Raw genomic sequence first — 21321 nt, 5'->3', positions numbered from 1 at the left:
TAAAAATAAGCCTCTAAACTGATCAAAAAGATTTTGTGATGTCTTTCTATAATATCTCAGATCCTATTTATCCTTAGTGTACACTTGTATACTTTTATTATTATTCTTACTTCTGGCATAGCTGACAGAATTAAAGTTCCTAGAAAGTTAACCAGTGGAAATTAGTAAGAGCCCCAGATAGTGTGTATGCCCAAGTTAGAATGCAGAATCCAATTCAGTAAGTTTGGGGCTGGGTTCAAGGTTGAGCTTTCTAACAACTTTCCAGGTGATGCTGAAATTGTTAATATTGCTAAGTAGCTGTTAGGTCCCCTCCTTTCTTGCTGCTTTTGTATATCTACTGGCCCTGCAAACTACCAAACTGAAAAACCTAAAGATATTTTGAGATCACTTGCAATTTTATCTGAATAGCTAGAGAGTTTTGTAAAATAATGTCTGACCTGTAAATTTGTGGTGTCCTTTAGTCTGGTGTTTGCATGACTTTTGTTCTCTGGATTGTGGTATTACAAGTGTATGTTTATTGTGAAAGGCAAGAAAACAATAGCAGACTAAATATCACGATGCTGTCAGCACACTTGCATGATACTTTATATGCTGCATCTAACTGGTTATGTTAGACTAAGAATCTTTCAGTACCCTTTCAACATAATGATTGAAAGCCAGTGAGCACAAGATAGACTATTTGGCTTAAGATGCCATTTACCAATGTTTATTGGGCTTTGAATAATAAATGCAGACTTTCCTGCAAGTGTCTCTGCTGAGGTTGCTTTTGCTGGTAGGAAGATGCCTCTTCAAGAATGCCTTAAAGCCCAAAGATTTTTAATTCCACTTAAAACTACTTTTAAAAAAATCTTAAAATTGAGGTTTATTATACCAGGAGGGACCACACCCATAGGCCCTTGATGATCAATTATTTTCTTTGCCTGGATTTCTGTTATGCAACGCAGCTAGTTTGCTCTACTACAGAGAGGCTCACAAGATAAATTGCCTCCCTTTGGCTGTGTTGTTTTCTTCAATTACACAAACAGCAGCCGGAAAATCTGGAGGAGATGAGAACTACAAGAATTCTGGGACATGCTAACGATTAGCACTTGGATTATTAGTCTCTGGAGGTTCTTCAAGCTGAGTCCCCCATGGCATTGTCAGAACAGCAAAGTGACAGGGAAGCAGTCGGCAGTCAGGCATCATTCAGCTGCCCAGGATAATGCTCTCCCTGTGCACAGGGCTGTTTGCCTCCAGAGTCCCACAATCCGCCAAGGAATTAACAGATGCTGCTTGGCCATGATGGTTTTAAATAGATGTAATCAGTCTGAGGGGCTGATAGCTGTGAAGAACCTTGTTACCCTGGTTAGGAAACCTGTCTTCCTATAATAAAACAGAATGTAGTTACTGTACCACTTGTATCCTAAAGCACTGTCCTTTTTATGATTAATTTTTTCAAAGTGAAAGTTTGGGAAAGTCTTTAGAGACACTGAGCTTATCAACTCTATTCATCTTCTAAGTGAATAAATTTCTTTATCAAAATAATGCTCTTGGAACACTATTTTTGTTTGTCGTTCTCCAAGGAGAGGTTGTTCTCTCTGCTTAGTCTGCTCCATTAAGAGTAAATCTCATAATGATATGATTATCAGAAAAAGAAAGCATCTTATGATAATGAACTGAAGCAATGAGGAAGGGTAAAGACTTGCCAGCAACAACTCTCGTACTACTGTGCAGGCAAGTCTTCATCTTTCACTATCAGAGTGCCCTGAAGCAACCTTTTTGGAGGTGTGGGATTCACTCCTAGAGAAGAGGGAATGTTTATCAATAATGTGCAGGTTAACAGCAGAACAATCCACATACTGGAGAAGTTTTAGCAGGAAACGCTGCCAAAAAAAAAAAAAAATAAGACAGGAAAGTGAGAGATAGAACTTGATGATATGTAGGATATAAAGTAGAACATCTGATAGAGACATGGGCTTCAGACTCGGACACCTATAATGTAAAATAGAAGTAAAACACCATGGCATGTGTATACCAGTGTAACAAATCTGCACATTCTGCACATGTATCCCAGAACTTAAAGTATGATACAAAAAATAAAAATTAATAGAGATCTGCTTTGTGGACCTAGACACAATCTTTTCTATTTTCCATTTGTAAAGTAGAAATAATAGTACTTTCTGCACAGGGCCATTATAAGAATCAAATGGGTTTGGAATAAGTTAATTCCTAGTATATAATATGTGACTGATGTTAGCTTTGCTAACGTTCTTTCATAGGAAGAGTTTACCACTCCTTCCTTTGTTGTATTTCCATTAGGATTCTTATGACACTTCATTGAAATTATTTGTGTTCAAGTCTGTTTAGGTTTTGATTCTCTTAGGCAAGGACCATGTGTTATTCAGAGCACTAAATTTGAGGTTGAAATATTTATGTTCAACCAATATGTTTTTTCACTAGTAAAAATTGGAATGATATTTCTCAAGGTGACTATGAAGATTCAATAAGAAACCATATTAGGTATTCTTCTCCCTTGGCACAGTGCTTGGCACTTAGTAGCGACTAAGTAGATGTTAGTCCCACTCTTTTTTTTCTTTTTCATGGCCAATTCCTAGCAATTTTTAGTACATATTTCATATGTAAATATCATTTGTTTAATGAGTAAGAGAATCTGTGAATAAGTGAGTGAATGTGTGAGTGAAACTAAATATTGGACAAAAGTCAGAGATTTTGGTTCTAATGCTGTCTTTGACTTCGACTATCTAACTGTGTGACCTTGAGAATGTAATTCGGCTTCTATGGCCCCTAGTGTCTGTCATTGTAAAGAAGGAAGAGCAAAGGACTTGGATAAACTATATAACTATATGTAATGATTCTTCTAGGTTTAAAATGCATAACACAAAATTCTACAGTTTTTGGTTGATATGAAATCCTATTTTTCAATAATACAAAGAAGCCATGGTAAATGAGTACATGTAGTTTTCTCTAACACTGTAAGTATGGTAAGAGAGAACGTAAAAGAGTAGGAGGTCCCTGAAAGATACTCACCACAATGGCTACACTCATTTGTTTAACGACAAGTAGTTCATTTTGGATAGTGGAAAATGAGACAGTGTATCAATCTAACATTTCAGACTTACTAAAAGTTAGTACTTCCTCTTGGGAATCTCTTTATGGTGAAGGGCTTATTCCTTGGATACCTTTTCTATTAAAAAATACATAGCTACTGTACAACATGGTGACTTTAAAGCAGTGGTTCTGAAAGTGTTGTCCCTGGACCAGTAGCACCAGCAACAGCTGGAAGCTTGTGAGAAGTGAATATTCTCAGGGACCACTTCAGACTTTCTGAATCAGAAACTCTGTGGCTGGGGTCCAGCAATCTATGATCCAGGTAAATCTGATGCACACTAATGTTTGAGAACAACTGCTTTCAGGAAAACAAAATCTTAAATGCTGACTCATCTTTTGAACTTTGGTTAATATAGCCACAGTTCAGAATTACTTTCAATAAAGTTCTTTCTCAGGGCTATCACACACACACACATGTAGTTTTCTCTAACACTAGTATATAATATGTGACTGATGTTAGCTTTGCTAACGTTCTTTCACACACACACACACGTAGTACATGGTGTCTGTGTACCCTGATTTATATATATAAAACATATAATATTCTTCCACTTTCTAAATTGGAATTATTCTATACCTTTATGAGAGAAGAACAGTGAAGTGGTTTGATTTGAAGAACACTAAGTTCATTTATTTTTACCTGTTATTAGCTTAGGTACATGCATTCTTTTCTCTTTCCCAGCCTTTTAAAAATATACTCTCAACTGCTCAGGGTAAACAAGACTTCTGAAGAGGTTGAGATGAAATCATTTTGCTTCACGTTCAAGACCCTGGCAGCTGAAAATCCACAAAGCTTCCTTCTCGTCCCAGTTTTCTTTGTTGATGCAGGTGGAGAAATCAGCAGCAGAAGGCACAACTGTCTCTGTTTTGCAGGTTTTCTGCATGTTTCCATTTCGCTTCCTTTACTCTCCTTTAGTTTCAGAAATAATGAGAAAAATTTCTTTCCCATGTACTTATTATCATAGCTAGAGGAAAGAGAAAAGCTCATTAAAATAATGAAGTGATTTCAGCATGATTAATTATGTCCAAAGCCGTTGATGTTCACAGGTAATGAAGACACTCAACTACCCTAAGCTCTGATTGTGAGATAAAGTCAGTTGCCCACTTTTTAGCAACTGTAGACAAGTAGGAAGGAATAAGCTTTTGGCATGGCCAAACTTAGATGAATGATCTATTTCATCTTGTACTGCAGCTGGATCAATTTGGTCAACCAGAAGTAGACAGATTTCATCTGAGCCTTTTGACAGAAATTCATTTGGCACAGAGAAATCATTGAGGAGTTTGCAATGCCTGTTGTCAATGAAATGATTCAAACATGGAAAAAGGAAAAATCTTTCACTAGGAAAACATGGTGGAGACGACGAAAATGAAGGTTCATGAAACATTTCAAGCTCTTCTGTCAAAAAAATGTATTTTATGGATAATTGGGCTCTATAGTTGGCTGACATGTGTGATCATCTGCTGAAAATGACCTAAGTTTCTCAAGAGCTGAATTTAAAGACATCAATAGACATTATTGATACAATTATTCTTAATTATAAAAGGAAATAAGTATGAAACTTATTTGTACATGGTGTCTGTTTACCCTGATTTATGGGATTGATCCTAGTCAGCTTTTGTCACCAGGGGCGACAATTGCTTGTATTATTATTGCTCATTTAAACTGAAAGTAGATGCAGTATCTGAAACCACATGAATCATTATGACAAGGTTTTATGATCCTCTAACTAAAATCAAAGGTAAAACAGCAGATGTTTAGATTTTAGTTAATAGGAATAAGATGGTTTATTGTGCTACAAAAGCCACCTCCACAGTCTCTGGCATAGAAGTAGATATTCTGAAGCACATAACTTCTTCCAGTATGAAACACAGAAATAAATAAGTTATTAGAGGACACCTAGAAATATGGATTTACTGTAAATGGAGTTTATAGTTTGATATATGTGAATTGAGTTGCAATACCAATAATATAAATGCTCAGCCATAATAGGATTCCTAAGAGAGTGGGTGGTTATAATCCTCAAAAGCCATGATAGCAATTCCCTCTCTCTTTAATGGATAATCTTTCTCCAATCATATTCTGTGGGTAATGCTGTGAATGGGATTTAGGTATTTAATTATGAAGGTAGGGATAAAAAAAGGGCTATAAACTAAATTTTATGTTACTCAACTAGAAATAAAAACTAACTATCTTAAATCCATCTAATTGTGGTAAAGACAGAGGGTTGCTGAGAGACACTGAAGTATTTTTATTCCAAGACTAAAAAGCAAAAGTTTATTCTCCACATTCTGAAATTTGATCATTTCTCTCAGTGTTCTCGTATTTCACTGATAGTATTCAAGGCTTACTATGTAAGCTACAAATACCGTTACTTTTTAAGGTATTTATATATTTCAGCTATTTCAGTGAATGTCTGTTATTTAGCACTATGCGCAACGTATTGTAATTCTTTCTGTTACTTACATTGAACCCTTGATATAAAGCCAATGGAGGAGTCAGATGACTTTTCAATCTGTTCTCTAAGGAGCCAAGCCATATTCATAGGGCAAGCATTTTTGTTTTACACTATTTCTCACACAGTGTCGACTTTCTAAGTTTTAGGGCTGTGGGCCTTAACTTCGACCATATATTAGAATCACCTGGGGAGTTTTAACAGCAACCAATGACTGGTTCCTACTGCAGACTGATTAAATTAGATTTGCTTGTGGTGAGTGCCAAGCATCTGTATTTTTTAAACTCTCTGGGTGATTTTTATGTGCATCCATGATGGGATAAAATAGAAAACTATTCTATAATTTTTACTTGGTAAAAGTAGGTGTATCTCATTATTCTGTTTTATCTATTGTTTTTTAAATCCAGGCTTAAAACAATTAATCAATGGCTAACTCTTTGCAATTTGTCTTATAGATTTAAACATTCTATTAATTATTATTTTTACCAGTGGCCAAATATAATTTTATTGATTGCCATCTACCTGATATTACAGTCTTGCAAAACATAAAATCTACATTTTAAATTCTAGATTGAATTCTGTAATTAATTAAGCATCCCATCCCTGGTTAGTGATATGCAAAGTAAATGCTATATAAATGAAAGATATTAATAATAACAAAGTAAAATACATACCACTTTATTGTCCTTATTTTCATAATTATTTTGTTTCATATGCTTTACTTATTTCTTTACCCCTTGTCATCACTGAGGAGTTTGCAATGACTGTTGTGAATGAAATTAATTTAAAGATGGAAAAAGAAAAATCTTTCCCTTTAGCAAGCATGGAGGAGGGAAAGAAAATGAAGGCTCATGAAATATTTCAAGCTATCCTGTCAAAAAAGCGTATGTTATGGCTAATTGAAAAATAATTCCTTTTATAATTAAAAATAAATACATTAGTAATGTGTATTAATGGATTTAAATTCAACTCTTGAGAAATAAAGTACTGGCTCAAGTTAAGCAGGAGACCACATGTATATTATTTTATTGTTGACATTAGAGCTTAGTTTTATCTTTCAACTAGAGATTTTCGCCTGAAGAATGGTTCATTTTTGCTTATTAATATTTTAACATACTTTGAAATATTTAAGAATTTGAAAATGGCATAAAAAAGAATGCAATTAATACCCATTTACCTACCGCTCAGCTTAAGAAATAAAACATCACCAATACAATTAACCCTCACTGTGTTTTCTTCTCTTCTTCATTGCATTGCCAGGTTTAGGAAATAAGGATATAGGACACCAGTACAATCTGAACTTTGAATAAACTTAAGGCTTTTAGCTATGGGGGCAGCTAAAAACCTTTAGTTGCCCAACATATTTCATAAGATATACTTAAAATTTTTGTTTTAATGTCAATATGAAAATTTATTTAATTAGTTATTTTTCTGAAATTCAAATTTCACTAAGTATCCTTTACTTTATGTGGAAACACAACTCCCTCACGCATTTCATTATACTTCAACTGCATGTGTAATAATTTAAACATGTATATAAATGATGTCATATCTCTTAATACAGCCGGCCTTCCATATCCATGGGTTCCACATCCACAAATTCAACCAATCAGACATTGAAAATATTCAGACAAAAAATTCACAAAGTTCAAAATAGAAAACGTGAATAGGCTGCTTGACAATTGCTATATTGAACCCATCAGAATAAAGTAATGTGTAGACATTGCATTAGGTATTATAAGTAATATGGAAATGATTTACGGTATATGGCAGGATATGCATAGCATATATGCAAATACTACACCATTTTATCAAAGGAACTTGAGCATCCTTAGATTTTGGCATCCTCAGGGAGTCCTGGAACTAGCCTTTCATAGATACTGAGGGATGGCTGTACATTACCTACCTATCTTTTTTTTTTTTTTGAGATGGAGTCTTACTCCGTCACCCAGGCTGGAGTACATTGGCATGATCTTGGCTCACTGCAACCTCTGTCATCCAGGTTCAAGCGATTCTCCTGCCCCAGGCTCCTGAGTAGCTGGGATTGCAGGTACCTGCCACCATGCCCAGCTAATTTTTTGTAGTGTTAGTAGAAATGGGGTTTCACCATCTTGACCAGGTTTGTCTTGAACTTCTGACCTTGTGATCCACCTGCCTCAGCCTCCCAAAATGCTGGATTACAGATGTAAGCCACCACTCCTGGCCTACCTACCTATTTTTGCAATTATTTTTTACCCAATAGCATGCTTTTAAGTTATAGATGTTTTTAATGCAGCTCTAATTTATTTATTCTCAACCCCATACAATAATCCATTGCTTCTATGGTCATTCTCCTGTTTCCTTATGTGGATATTCAGCAGTTTCTCTAGGATTAATATCTAGCAGTGAAATTTCTATATTGTGGGTTGTATATACATTGTCCACTGTTTATTTCTTGGATAACATTTGGAGTGAAAGTGGAAACCTAAGGCTTTTAGCTGTGTTGGCAATGATAATGATGATTACATTTATTGACAGTTCTACATTTTCAGTTTATAGTCTTGAATGATTTAAAATAATATTGTATTTCATGATCCCAAAATATTATGAGGTAGGTACTAGACAAATAACGATAATAATGACAAGTAATTTCTTTTACTCATGTTTTCATTTGACCCATATTACATTCTTTGGAGGAGATATCATTATTTACATTTTTTCAGACGAGGAAACTTAGGTTTAAACAAGTTATATGCTAATTTCTGGTCTTTCAGTACATGATAGATCCAGGATCAAAACCTGAAGTTTTAAAATTTAAATCTCAGATTTTTTGTCTTCAATAAAACTTCTAAATTAATATAAAGATAAGATCTTTTAAATTAAGAGGAATTAATTCAAGCAATTTTGCTATTGCATGTTCAAAAGCATCTTCTTAATAAAAAGATTTTTTCATGCTCAGCAAATTGTTTAGGAAACATATATGAACACTCTGAATACTCTGAGAAAAGGGGTAAAATGCATACTGTTTCTTAACTAGGAATATATTATATCTTAAAAATAAGTGACAATTTGCATTTAGCTAATGGGACCAGATGCAGGTATGCTATCTCCTCACTGCATGATTCCACGCCTGATCAGTTGATTGTGTTTCCTCTTTACTGACACTAGTCCGCAAGTAAAAAGTAAGCAATAATGCAAACATTTTTGTTCCTAATATTTACAAATACTCAACAAAACAGTATGCTTATAATAAAAGTTTCTGAAATTGTTTCATACTTATAGACACTAATGTTTTGAGATTATAAACATCTTTTGTTATGTGTTCATTGTAGATATAATAGAATTTTTTTTTATTTTGATGAAGTCTCAGTCTATCACCCAGCCTGAAGGTCAGTGGGACAATCTCGGCTCACTGAGACCTCTGCCTCTGGGTTCAAGCGGTTTTCCTGCCTCAGCTTCCTGGGTAGCTGGGGTTACAAGCACACGCCAACACACCCAGCTAATTTTTGTATTTTTAGTAAAGAAGAGGCTTCACCATGTTGGCCAGGCTGGTCTCAAACTCCTGACCTCAAATGATCTTCCCACCTCCGCCTCCCAAAATGCTGGGATTACAGGTGTAAACCCCATGCCCAGCCAAAATAGAAATTCAAAGAGGTTTGGATTTTTAATGAAATCTAAATTTTATTAAATAAGTGAAATGGAAACAAATCTTTACTTTCAGTATGAAAGCAAAACTGTCAATGATTTGTAATATCATCAGAAGCTTGTGGTCTATAGTGGGTAGAAAAATGGCCCTCAAAATGTTCACATCCTGATCTCTGAAACCTGTGAATATGTCATTAATACTTTGTATGGCGAAAAGGATGTTGCAGATGGAAATAAGTTAAAAACCTGGAGAGTGAGGGAGTAGCTTGGATTATATAGGTAGGCCCCATGTAATCACATGAGTTCTTAAAAGGAGAGAAATTTTGCCAGTTGTGGTCAGAAGGAACTACAACTATGTAGGAGTGGACAGAGATATGCAAAATTTCTGGGTTTAAAGTTGGGGAACACATATGATCCAAGAAATGTAGGCAGCTTCTAGAAGCTGGAAAAAGTAAAGAAACAGACTCAGAGCATCCACAGGATGATAAACCTGTCAACACCTTAATTTTAGCCTAGGGAAACCTATGTTGGATTTCTAACCTATAGATTTTTTAAATACAATTTTATGTTTTAAGCCACCAAATTTGTGATAATTTGTTACAGTGTATATTAATTATTATGATAGTTATAGTTAAAACAAATAATTACAGATTTAGAGTTAGGAGATTTGGTATCTGACACTTTTATGTGCACAAAATCAACTTGGTTTTTGTTTTTAAATGTTAATTCATAATGTCTACCACAAGAATTCTGATTCAGAAGTCCTGAAGCAGGATTGTGATGGGGATACAAAATGATATGGTTGCTTTGAAATGGTTTAGCCTTGAAAACAACTAAATATCCATCATCTGCTATAGAGCTCAATTGTGGTACACCCACACAATGAGTACTTCTCAAAAAGAGTTACAAAGTGCTGACAAATGCAGTGACATGTATGCATCTCAAAATCATTAATGCAAAATTAAGTAAATTGGACACAAAAAGTAACATATAGTATGTTTTCATTTATAGGATATTCTAAAAAAGGCAAAAGTAAATAAAGGGACAAAAATCAGATCAAGATTGCCAGAGGCTGGGGGTGGAGAGAGAAGATTAATTGCAAAAGGATTTCTAGGGTGATTAAAATGATCTATATCTTGGCTAGGCACTGTGGCACAGGCCAGTAATCCCAGCAGTTTGGGAAACTGAGGTGAGGGATCACTTAAAGCTGGCAGTTTGAGATCAGCCTGGGCAACAAAGCAAGGCTCATTTCCATAAAAAATTTAAAAAAAGGCCGGGCGCGGTGGCTCACGCCTGTAATCCCAGCACTTTGGGAGGCCGAGGCGGGTGGATCACGAGGTCAAGAGATCGAGACCATCCCGGTCAACATGGTGAAACCCCGTCTCTACTAAAAATACAAAAAATTAGCTGGGCATGGTGGCGCGTGCCTGTAATCCCAGCTACTCAGGAGGCTGAGGCAGGAGAATTGCCTGAACCCAGGAGGCGGAGGTTGCGGTGAGCCGAGATCGCACCATTGCACTCCAGCCTGGGTAACAAGAGCAAAACTCCGTCTCAAAAAAAAATAAAAATAAAAAAAAAATAAAAAAATAAAAATAAAAGTTAGCCAGGTGCAGTGGCACGCACCTTAGTTTCAGCTACTTGGGAGGCTGAGGTGGGAGGATCCCTCAAGCCCAGGTGTTCCAGGCTGCAGTGAGCTGTGATGTCTCATTTGTGATGGTAGGTACGAGATAGTACATATTTATTTGTCTAAACTCATTGAACTTTGTAATTGAAGAAGGTGAACTTTGTTATATATAAATGATATCTTAGTAAACCTAGTTGAAAACAGAAATCTTTTTGTCTTAGTTTTTGACAAACTTAAAACTGGAATAAAATTTTAGTCAAATAACTACAACCATCTCACACAGGTTAGGAAACATTCAGCGAAAGAATTTTAGAATAAGATATGGAAAGCAAATTCTTTCACTTGACTTTTAACGGAGTACTAATTAAACCATAAAATCCCAGTGAGAATAACATAATAGGAATTCTCATGAGGCTCTGAAAGGATTCAACGTTGATCTAGTTTTCAAACTGCATCCTAAGGGAGTCATGAATTTCAGGTCATCGTGTGCTTAGAGATAAAGAGTATACTGCCCCAACTAATCTTCTCCAAAATGAGCTGAAATCCCAGAATATTGTAAAGGAACCTCAGAAGTTATGTTTTTCTGCAGTGAATCTATCTGGTTTTGTAGTATGAGACAGTTCATTTCCTTTGCCAAGAGTTCTTACAATTAAAAAAGTTTTTGTTAGAATGGAGACGGTTCTTGTCTCTAGTAAAACTATGCATTGACTGAGTTTTTAGTAAAATTGTCACTTATTAAGTTACTAAAATTTGTCTTATATCACATAAATGGCTAGGGCTTCTTCTTCGTGGCCTTTAGGTTTTACAAAAGTCTGAGGTGCTGCACAAAACATACTTATATATTTTTGGATTCTCATTCTCTCCTCTAGTATCTATTTATTTTTCAAATGTTTCTGGTACACAGTAGTCCAAAAGTTGGGGAACAGAGTTATGATCCAAGAAATGCAGGCGCTTCTAGAAGCTGGAAAAGGTAAGGAAACAGAGTCAGAGCGTCTAGGAAGGATGAAAAACCTGTCAACACCTTAATTTTAGCCTAGAGAAACCTGTGTTGGACTTTTAACCTATAGATATCTTAAATACAATTTTATGTTTTAAGCCACAAGTAAAACCAAGCAGCACCAATGAGGTGTTGCACTAAAATCCATGAGGTTCTTCTAAGCCAAAGACTGAGAATGGTGTCAGGGATTTCAGAAGGAGTCTGAATAGTTACTGATATTTACTGTCAGCTTATGGTGTGAAGTGACTACTTATATGATATTTTCTAATTTCTTGAGTAGGATGGAATGAAGTTTCCAAAGACTTTCACAGATAGTCACATTTTTTGAGTTATAAAAATGTACGAGTTTATAGGCATAGAGTATGATTATGTTTTTGAAAGTAACCTTAACAGTTGTATAGAGGATGTGTCAACACAAGACAGGAGGTATGAAAATAGTTCTAACTAGAGTAAGCTAAAATAGTTAGAATGTTGCAATTGGCCAGGTGAGCAATGATATAGAATCAGTGTAAATAGACTTGGAAGGCAGACCTGTAGGGACCTGGCGATCACTTGAATATACAAAGAGATAGAATGTAAGAAGGATTCCGAAAGTTCCTAGGTATTCTCAAGTCAGTTACCTTAAACTGCCAGATGCTAGAGCAGTGAATTTTTTAAACAATAGCTTCAGAGCTTATCAATGTATCTTAAACTTTGCACAGGTGTGCCACCAAACTTTTATTAACACATAATTTTATTTTTATTCCACCTTAACATTCTATTCCAGAAGGCTCCATTTTGGAGTAGGGATTATTTACATGAAATATAGTGCCCCTTCTTACTATTTCATAAAATTCAATTTTTTTTCAGTGATTCAGTATGTTCCTACCAGTGACAAATGCTTATAGAATTAAGATCATTAATCTTAATATCACTTTTTATCTGACAGAAAACTCTTCATTGAGCGATAGTCAATTCCTGCACTCCAAATCTCCTCATATGCTAAAAGGGTTCTTCTATAAGACATTTCAACTAAAATATGTCAAGGAAAAGGAAAGAAAACTACTCTGAAAACTAAAGCCCCATTGTTTGATTTTAGAACTTTTCCCTTCTATCAGAGTCAAAGTCTGCAGGAAGTGTTGATGACTTGGTCTGTAATTAAAAGGAAAGGTACTTACAAGAAACTATTCATATAGTTTATAATGTCCCCCAGGATCATTTAACTGACTAATTTGGACAGTCTAGACAACAAATTGAGGGACTGATCTCTCCTTTTATAACTCTGTAAACATAATCCCAAATTGATTAGTGTCCAATACATGAGAACCAAATGAAAAATTAATTAGATTGGCTACAACCCTGAAGTGAGCACTTTACTGCCTTGCTGCCTTGTCTATTTGATCCTTTTTTTCTTTTGATTTATCAATAAAATAGCCCATGTGGAAAAAAATAATAGGAAAAGCAAGCATCAAATTAATCCAGACAAACCGTAAAACTGAACAGCTTCTGCAGAGTGTAAGATTTAGAGTCAGTCTCTAGGAGTTAACTTCACTATAAACAACATATTTAGGTGAAATAAATTGTCATAATTTATTAAACTTATGAGACTTTTTTTCTTGTGTTTTTTTTTCTTTCTGTAATGGAAACAATTTTGTTAATATCTTTATCTCTTCATTTCACCTGTAGATAGACATTCATTAAAGAAGTGACTTGAAAGCAATCATAGTCATAGAAATTTAAGTGTTTATACAAGGTAACCTCCTGATTTTCTATGAGTAAAGGTACTAAGAACCTTGAAGGCTAATGGCTATATGGGTGACATGAAATCATTTTTTCCTGACGCCTATTCCTGTGCTCAACAATTCTACTTAGAATTTTGATAATTACTATTAGCTCAATATCTTGACAGTGAAAGGGTAAGTTTTAGTGGAACTGAAACACCATCCCAAGAGATTGATCCAATTTATTTTACAGCAGCTAATATCACATTTTCTTATAAATAAAAATTATATTATGCTTATTTCTTATGCTCAAAAACTAGGTCTATAGAATATAAAATATATATATGTCAAAAACATAAAACAAATACTAAAAGTTATGTTTTATGTATATTACTTTAAAATGTATATATAGATTAAACCAGTGGGCATCATAATTCTCCTAAATAGTCTAAAACTTTCTAGTTAGAATTCAATAATGAATTAAACACAAATTCATTGAGTAATGTATAATATTATATTTATTTATTAAGCAATGACATTTTATAATTTAATTAACATTACACATTAATTAAGGTTCAAAATTTAGCTGAGTAAAGTTCAGAATTTACAAGTAAACATATAAAAACATCTCTCGTTATCTTAAAAGGTCTTTAGTTATTAGAGTCACAAATTAAAATATTAATTAAACTGACATTAATTTTCAAAATCAGCTAAAATTTATTTAATATGTAATTTGTGGTAGACAAAACAATAGTTCCAAAAATAGCCACACCCTAACCTTTGTAATCTGTGAATATATTACCTTAATGGCAAAAGAAATTTTGCATATGGAATTAAGATCAAGGATTATACAATTGGGAGATTACCCTAGATTATCCAGGTGAGCTAATATAACCACATAGACTCTTCAGCGTGAAAGATATAGACAAGACAGTCAATCCAGTGGAAGAATAGAAGAAGAAAGGAGAGATTCAACACACTGTTCCTAGTTTTGAAGATGGAAGAAGAGGGGACCTGAGCCAGGAAATGCAAGCAACCCCTACAATCTAGGAACAGGTCTTAGCTGACTGCCAGAGAGAAAAAAAGGATCCCAGCACTGCAAATAATTAAATTGTCAACAACCTGAATGAGTAAGCAAATGGATTCTCCCCAAGAGTCTCCAGAAAAAAACCTAGCCTGTTGACAACTTAATTTGAGCCTAGTAAGACCCATGTTAGCGACCTACAGGACTGTAAGATAATAAACTTACGTTGTTTTAAGCTATTAAACTTGTAGTCATTTGTTGTGAGCAACAAAAAAAGTAATAGATTAATAGTAAATAAAAGAACCAGTGGTATTAGTTACTTGTGAGCTAATGAGTGTTCATTCTTACACTGTGTCCATTTCCAAGTTATACTCTTGGGAAGGTCCACATTATTTGCTTCCCTTCCTGTAAATAATCTAAACTGTTGATCTGGGCTTGTTTGCTTATTTGTTTGTTTGTTGTTGTTATTGTTTTAAAGTGAGAAATGGCTCTTGTGGAGCCCATCCATTCCAAAAGTATCAACAGAAAATTGTTCTATTGATTTAGAAACTCTATAGAAAATAGTTTAAGAAAGATCTTGCCTACCCTGAGGTAAACTCATGGAAAATTTTACATTGTTATTTTTTACCTCATCGGTAGCTACCTCTTTTTCTCATTTGGAAGAATTTTCAAGTTTGTAGGGTCTTCCTGCTTGTTTTTGGCTTCTGAGCCTTTAACTATAACACAAAAAGAACTACCTTTTTTTCTAAAAAAATGACTGTTTATACTACACTAATATGCTAAGTAACAAATTCATTTAATGTAAACTTCACATTAACAAAATATTGTAGGCATTGTTATAATCTTTCTACCATGAGAAAACTAAGACAACAAGAGGTTACCTGCCTAGGGTTAAATACACTTTTGGCAAGTTGTCCAAATTAGACCAAAAAATCCAGACAGTGTGATTCCTCACGAGCGAGCATTCACTGAGCTCAAATTTTTTCTTTCTGGTGAACCATTTTCTGACCATCTGGCACTTTCTGTTTCTTCTATTTTTTTCATAATACTTATTGTGCAGCATTATCTCATGTGTCTAATTTTACGTTTTTTTTTTAATTTTATTTATTCATTATATATATATATATATATATATATAATTGTAGTTTAGGTTCTGGGGTACATGTGCAGATCACGTAGGATTGTTGCATAGGTACATAAATGGCAATGTGGTTTGCTGCCTCCATCCCTGTGTCACCTATATCTGACATTTCTCCCCATGTTATCCCTACCCAACCTCCCTACCCCCGTTGTACCTCCCCTATTCTCCCCCCAACAGACCCCAGTGTGTGATGCTCGCCTCCCTGTGTCCATGTGTTCTCATTGTTCAACACCTGCCTATGAGTGAGAACATGTGGTTGATTTTCTGTTCTTGTGTCAGTTTGCTGAGAATGATGGTTTCCAGATTCATCCAAGTCCCTACAGAAGACACAAACTCATCCCCTGCTATAATGTAAGCTCCATGAGGACAAGGGATTTGTCTTTTGTTCAGTGATTTATTTCCAATATACACAACAATAGTTGGCATGCAATAGAAACATAACAAAAATTTTAAAATAAATGAATATGTAGGTGAATATGACAATCATACACAATTCATATTCAATTTGACCATAGATAAGTCCTATGTTTTCAACACTATTCCAGTCTAATCCAGCATGATTTATGTTTTATTAAAAGGAATTAAATGCATAATGGCTTGAATACAATAGAATTTTCTAATTTGCTAAACAATCCTTGGTGCATTGCCATTTTTAATATATATATATTCAAGATCTCTCTGGGACTCATCTCCATTAGTCTGTGGAAGTGGAAACTAGAATGAAGACATGTCTGTGGGAGGTTTCAACAGCTCAGATCCCGAAGAGGCATGCATCACTTTTGGTCATATTTTATTGGGTTGGAACTTAAGAACAAAGCCACATTTAATTGCCAGGAAGAATAGATGAGCAAGGATTACATATGTTTCTTAGAGTCCTTAAGAAAGTTACTTTCCCTAAGTTATTTAGAGCCAAGGTATGGGGAGAGAAATTCAAACTCATAGTATGATGGGAATAGTACTGTGTGCATTCAGATGCTTGGTAGAAATTAAATAACACACTCAAATTTAGTACTTCTAGAGTTAATACATGATTATCAAGGTGTGACAGTACTGTATCCTCATGGTTAGTAACATCAGGAAACTTTTTGGGATAACATGAAAAGAACAATAATGAGACAAAATAATTTGTTACCAGGGCCACCAGAGTGGTGGTGTTGGTGAAAAAGCCAACCAGCCTATAGAATTTGGCACAGAGGGACCTGGGGGAATATTTACCTTGACATCAATGTAATCCATCCTCTATGTTTCCTGCCATGAGTCTCACAGCTGAACTCAACCAGAAGCCAGAGGGCAAAAGTATCTGTTCATGAAGTTCATGTGATGAGCCTCCTCAGGCACAGAACTGATAAAGAAGAGTGAACAGTGGCTCTGAATGGAGCACATGGAAGATATACACAACATAAGCTCAGGTAGAAACATGAGTTTTCTATAGGGCTGCAGAGAAGTATCTAAGTAATATTGTAAAGTAAGAAAAAGTTTCTTTCCTCTAGATATTTCTTCAATGTATTGTCTTACTTTCAACTAAGGAATAATTGATATACATATTGTAATTGATTCTAAATAAGATATTTATTTATTCCTTGAGTCAATACATATACCAGGCATTTGTTTTCTGTGAAGGTCCTTATTTGACACTGAGGGAATAGTAGCAATGAAACAAATATGTGTCTCTATAAAGCCTGAAATCTAGAATATAGTTAATATGATCATGTGTTGCTTAATAATATGAATGCATTCTGGGAAATGCATTCTTAGGTGATTTCATTGTTGTCTGAATATTGCAAAGTGTACTTACATAGACCTAGATATATAGCATACTACACATTTAGACTATATGTTATTAGCTATTGTTCCTAGGCTGTAAACCTCTACGGGATGTTTCTATACTGAATTCTGTAGGAAATTGTAACATGATGGTAAGTATTTGTATATCTAAACATATCTAAACACATAAAAGCTATAGTAAAAACATGGTCTAAAACATTTTTTAAAGGTACACCTCTAAATAGCACCATGTGTGGAGGTTGCAGGACTGAAAGTTGGTCTGGGTGAGTCACTGAGTGAGTGATGAGTCAATAGGAAGGCCTAGGACATTACCAAATGCTAATATAGACTTTAAGATACTGTACACTTAGGCTACAAAAAAATTAATATTTTGTCTTCAATAATAAATTAATCTTAGCCTACAGTAACTTTTACTTTATAATTTCAATTTTTTTCACTTTTGAAATAACTTACCTTAAAATACAAATACATAGAGCTGTATATAAATACTTACATTATCCTATAGGCTTTTTTCTATTTTTAATTTCCTTTTTACTTTTTAAACTTTTTCATTAAAAATGAAGATGTGAACACACACGTTAGACTAAGCCTACGAAGGGTCAGGATCATCAATATCACTGTCTTCCACCTCCACATCTTGTGCCACTGCAAGGTCTTTGGGACAATAACATGCTTAGAGTTGTCATCTCCTATGATATCAATGCTTTCTTCTAGAATATCTCCTGAAGCACCTGCCTGAGGCTGTTTTACAGTTAAGTTTTCTTAATAAGTAGAAGGAATACATATAAATGTATGAAAAGAATATTGAGGTATTCTGAAATGTACAATCAGCTTTCTTTAGCATCTCTCCTGTGCTTTGTTACAATCAAAGAGAAACACTTCATCCACCCAGAGAATTTCTTATGGCCTATGATGAAGGAGCAAGAACATGGTTACCAGCAGGCTTCAGACACAGCCAGACAAGGGAATAACTTAAGTGATAAAGAAAGTACAGGGTACTATAAGAGAACACAGTTAGAGCCCATCTGAAATATAGAAAACGATCTCTGTGGAAGTTGGTGTGTGGGGGGTGGGAGGGGTGCAGGCGATGAGAAAGCAGAGAGAGAGAGAGAGATTATGTTTTGGGTGAATGATATTGTTCAGCATAAGGAAGGATATATGTAAAGATAAGGAGTAATAAGAGGGTATGTTCAGAGAATTCCGGTACATCAGAATGATGAGAACATAGGATATGAGTCACATGGGTGCATCTAACAAAATTTTAAAATATGATCCCTGAAACTAAACTTTTTATAGGACTTTTACTTACTGAGTTATAATGATAAAGTATTTGTGGGCAAGGAGAGCTGGTAGATGATCAGCAGAAACAACTCCTTAAATGATGAATTACTTATATGATGAAGGATGCAGTCTCTACTTCCTTCCTGCCTTTCTTTCATGAGCATTTATAAAACACTTGTTATATGTTTGAAGGATTACTTTGTGAAAATGTACATGATGCCCTAATGCAGGAAAAATCAAAAGATATGGACATCAGTTAGAAGCTATTGGGATAACCAATGTGAAAAATACTCATGTTCTTACCTAAAAATAGTTGCTGTTGAGATAATAAAGAGTAGAGAGGTTTTTCATACTTTAAGGACGCAAAATTAATAGCACTTAACAAGTGATTAAGTGTGAGGCTAAGAGAAATGCAAAACTTGAAGAGCACTTTTATTTTTCTGACTTTGGTTCACAAGTGAAAGATGATTGTCTTCCCTAGTGGGTTTTGTGGTATTAGAAAGATGAAGACACATATGGACATGCTAATATAGAGATGTGTGTGGGTCTTCCCAGTAAGATATTTTCTTAGGACAGTGGATGTAAAGATGCAGAGTTAAATGGAGTGTGAGGAGACATAGGTTACAGGAACTGTGCTCAGGGTTGTACACATGAACCTCCTCATTTTATGGCTCCTGCATAAAGGGCAAAATGGACGCTCACTTTTCTTTGTATGAAAGGGTGTCTCTTAATGTATTTTACAGGATCCCATATTGATCTGACCCTGCTATGCCTCCTGTCTTATTTCACACCAATATTCACTCTAAGAAGCAACTCCAGCACCAGCCCCATTCTTGAATCCATAATCATAGGAGCCTCTTTAGCCTTTCGGAAATATTTATTTTCTATTTGTTAATCCAATACACTGTGTTCTCTCTCACCTTTGAGTATTCATACTTAATAATTTAACTCTTCTGGATATTGTTTGTTCCTTTCTTTACTTAACCCTCATTCATGCTTCAAGGCTTCATTTAAATGTTATTTCAGCTGATATGTATTACATGACACCACATGTTCCAAAAACACACATGCATCTGAGTTAAGAAAGCCTATGAGCTCCCACTGCACACAGTAGTATTCCAAACATATCATAGGATGTGTGCTTACCTTTCTGTACCCCGAGAAGACTAAGGCTAAGTTCTTGTTTCTCCTGCTAACCTCACTCATTCTGAGCATCTAGCATAGTTTTCATGCTGGAGTACAGAAAATATATGATAATTTTAGGAATGAATAAACAAATGAGGATGTAAGAAGGAAGAGGAATAAGGAAAGAAAGAAAGACTGAAAAGACCAAATTTTAAGGAGAAGGAAGACAATTGTCTTAAAATGGGGCTATAAAGCAAATGGCACGGAGACAATGAAATCAGAGAAATATTTCATGAGATCCAAAGAGGGAGAGGTCAATATGTTAGCATAGTATATGCCAAATTGAAAAGAAACAGAAATTATGTACTGTTGTTGCAACTTGGAAGTAAATTTTCAACTCTCTCCTGATGGAAGTGCCCTTGATTTCAGTGTCAGATTATGATGGCTTTTCTTTTGAACAAATGAAAATAATGGACCTTCTTGTCAAAATAAATATAAGACTTTTTTCCTCCAACACGAAGGAGCAATGGGTACTTGTAAATAATTGAGTAAGTGCTAGCTTAGAATTCTAAGTTCTATATACATATGAAAGATGCCTACTAGTTACATATAACATAGCCATAAACCCAAAGATCTTTTATGAATTAAAAGTAAATATAAATATTGTATCAATATTATACCATAATTCTATGTGTGTTAGGATATATAAGCAAAAAATACTTTTCTCTAAAATTGCAAAGGAATTTCTAAATGGCCCTAACATTGTGGTAAATAAGTGTAATTGAACTGACTTTAGTTTTTCACTGTAATACTTATTTATGGTCAGTATGTACCTAACTAAACAGGTATTCTTATAGAGTATTTTTATTTATGAAATAGATATTTTTAAAATTTTACATCCAGTTTTGAAGGGTAAAAGATCATTATTCTTATCAATAATTTTTGGTTACATATCTATTATCATTTTCTAAGCCATATAGCTTTATCTTACTCAATTTAATTTTTGCTTAGAGAAGACATTTAGTGCATTTTCTGTTTTTCATTCAAAATTAAAGTGCAGGAACAAACACCTGTGGATATATTTCTACCTTAAAAGAAAAACAAATATCTAATTTTTGTATATACATTTATCACTCTTCTCCATCAACGCAATTTTTAGTTGGTACTACTCATTCAAAATAAAGTTACTGTAAGTCTCTGAAGCCTGTGCTCTTCTAGCACATATAGTAGCTTATGTGGAGGCAGAAACAATATAATTAATGTGAATGTTGTGAAACTTTACAATAGGGAAATGTGTAAGTAAGATTAAAAGATCTGAAGTTAAAATGTCACAACTTCTAAAGATGTAATTAAAGTACAAAACATATTTGAAAATATACTTACTGTTTATACATTCACAATCATATTTAACAATGCTAGTTAATAACCTATATTTTATATACTATACTTCTTTACAATA

This window comes from Aotus nancymaae, unplaced genomic scaffold, assembly GCF_030222135.1.
Source record: "Aotus nancymaae isolate 86718 unplaced genomic scaffold, 86718_ANA_hifiasm-v0.15.2.pri h1tg000006l, whole genome shotgun sequence".
In the NCBI taxonomy this organism is placed as follows: domain Eukaryota; kingdom Metazoa; phylum Chordata; class Mammalia; order Primates; family Aotidae; genus Aotus; species Aotus nancymaae.
Note: the sequence above shows the minus strand (reverse complement) of the source record.